We start from the raw sequence: 2,500 nt of genomic DNA, 5'->3' as shown, positions 1-2,500 counted from the left end.
AATTCCAAAGTTTCACAATGCCATTTAAGTAGGAGGCCTGAAAGGGGCTCGTTTCACAGATTGGTGTTTTTAAATTAAAGGAGTTGCTTAGTCTACTACGGCCGTGAGAAATAAAGTTTGTGAAACTACGTACCTCTTCTTTCGAATTTCACAAATTGCCTTTATCACGTGTTTATTTCTTTGATAACACACTTTTACAAAGAGTGAAAGAGAGAATGCCGTCAATGAGGGAATGCAGAACTATCATTGGTATACGAGTAATTAAAAAAACTATTGTGGTCAGTTAAACATGTAACAAGTTGTACTTATTCTGCAACAATCCAATATGAACGAGTTCGCGTACGATTAGTTACACCTTTTCCAACATAAACATGAAATGCACACCGTGAATCTTTTGTTATAATAACAAGATACAAAAGAACAAAAATAGTCGTACAAAATCTAGGTAATCACTCAGTTTTGACACAAAGCTGTATTTACTTAGTAATTTCTCTGTGGCCTAATACAGTGTGAATAAGAAATCGTGAATCACTAGTCATCTTTTCTCGCGTTTTTCATCCATTAAAGAGAAAGCTCAAAAGTCTGATTGGACATGAGATCTAGCGGGTAACTTTTTGAACTTTTTGAAGAACATTCTTTTATCATTAAGAGCGGAATTAAAAGGTAGCAGAAGTGAAGCCTTCAAAACTTTCACTGGACAGGATAGCCCTACCTTATGTGTATTTTACAAATCAATGCCTCTTAGATGCGCTATTTTAGCCGCAATCTGTGCTGTAGACTTCGCAGCTATGTTTAAAGACATTTCCATAACAGCAGGAGACTTAGCCACGAAATCATACAAATCACGCAAATTTTTTGAATTTATGGAAAGTCCTTGACTTAGCATCACGTCCCGGCAAACCATCAAACAAAGCGTTTCAATGTTTCTCCATGGTCCACAATCCACCTCTGCATTTTGACTTATCATGAACTTTGATCCCTTTTTCCTCTTATATGGAGAGACGGTCGCCCTATTTCGCTTCTTTCGTTTTGGGGATTTTCCCGGGTCAGCTCGAGCTTGAACAATGTTTCCACAATTAAAGCATCTGCAGACTTCGGTGCATCCTATGCCACCCGCTACACACGGACACTTCGACTTGCGGAGACTGTCTTGACACGACTTGTGACTTGCATTTGGTTCTCCGTCCCCTTTGCTCTTTTGTCCAACTCCGCACCTACAGCCTCTCTTCAGACTCTTTTTTACCTTCACAACTTCATTGGAATTGCACGTATTTTTGCAATTGTAACATCTACACGAGCGGGTACAAGAGTGGTTCACTTTGTGGCACGGGCATTTACCAGAAACACAGAAAATGTCTGAAACTGACTTATTTTTCTTGTTTTTACCGCAAGTGCATCTTGTTTCCTTCGCTTGTTCGTCACAGTCATTCTCACTTGAAACTTCTGAAACGATGAAACCATGTCAAGAATTAATGCAATGGTTTTCGACAAGGTTTCGACAAGTTAAAGCTCATTAGTATATACTAAAGCAGTGGACAGCGTTGAAGGTGTGCTCTGACTGGCTACTCAAACTCTGAATATCCTTTGCTATTTACCTCCGAGCAACTCGCAAGTTTCACGCTGCCGCACGTACAGGAATAAATTGATTATTAAAATCATCTTTTTGTGCCATATTATCTCATTGATTTAGTGTGTACTAAAAACAGCTATTCGCCTCAGTGTCGTGGCTATTAGTGAATATTTGCCAAGCTGCTTCGCGGCTCGTTAAATGTCTACTATTAGCCACCGACACGTCGGTAAATAGTTATTGCTTATATCTGAAATAACCTCGATTTACAGAATTCGTTTCAGCACAAATGAAGAAAACATCATTTTCTCCATTAAATGATTTCCGGCTCAGTTTTATTAACGTAAGCATTTACAACTTAGTACTAGTACAAGACTTCAACCTTATAAGGGTGCCAAGACATCGGGAGGATCTCGAAAAATTCTCAGTTCAAACCTCGATATATGAGGAGGTATGTAGCATTATCAGAATTTATAACTGCTAATTTAACCTAAGGTTATTGAACAATTATCGAGTACCTTTTGTGGCATCGTAGTGGCCTGGCCCAGAATGATCATATGCAATGTAGATGGGTGTGGTGGTAAGGAATTCGTGTGGTAGGAATGGCACCGTAGGTGTTGAAGGGAGAGCGGTAATAATCACAATTGGAATTTTCAAGACTTTAGCTGTTGCTCTCGCGCATAAATCACCAACTTCATTTGCGAAAAATCCGTCTTGGCTAAATTTGTAAACTTCCTCTAACCCATTAACGCCAGTTGTCATCCAGTCTCTGTACTCTTCAATGTTATCAGAGACTTATTTCACAAACAGCTCCCTAAGTCTACGTGTGTCGAAGGCTTCACTAATTCCTAATCCAAGGGAAGTGCAATGCCCTTCGATATGTTCCTTGTATTCCCTCAGGTGTCTATTGAGCTGTGAGGCAACTGCTCTGAA

Source organism: Pocillopora verrucosa, chromosome 9 (assembly GCF_036669915.1).
Source record: "Pocillopora verrucosa isolate sample1 chromosome 9, ASM3666991v2, whole genome shotgun sequence".
In the NCBI taxonomy this organism is placed as follows: Eukaryota; Metazoa; Cnidaria; class Anthozoa; order Scleractinia; family Pocilloporidae; genus Pocillopora; species Pocillopora verrucosa.
The sequence above is the reverse complement of the archived record's forward strand: the minus strand, read 5'-3'. Positions refer to the sequence as shown.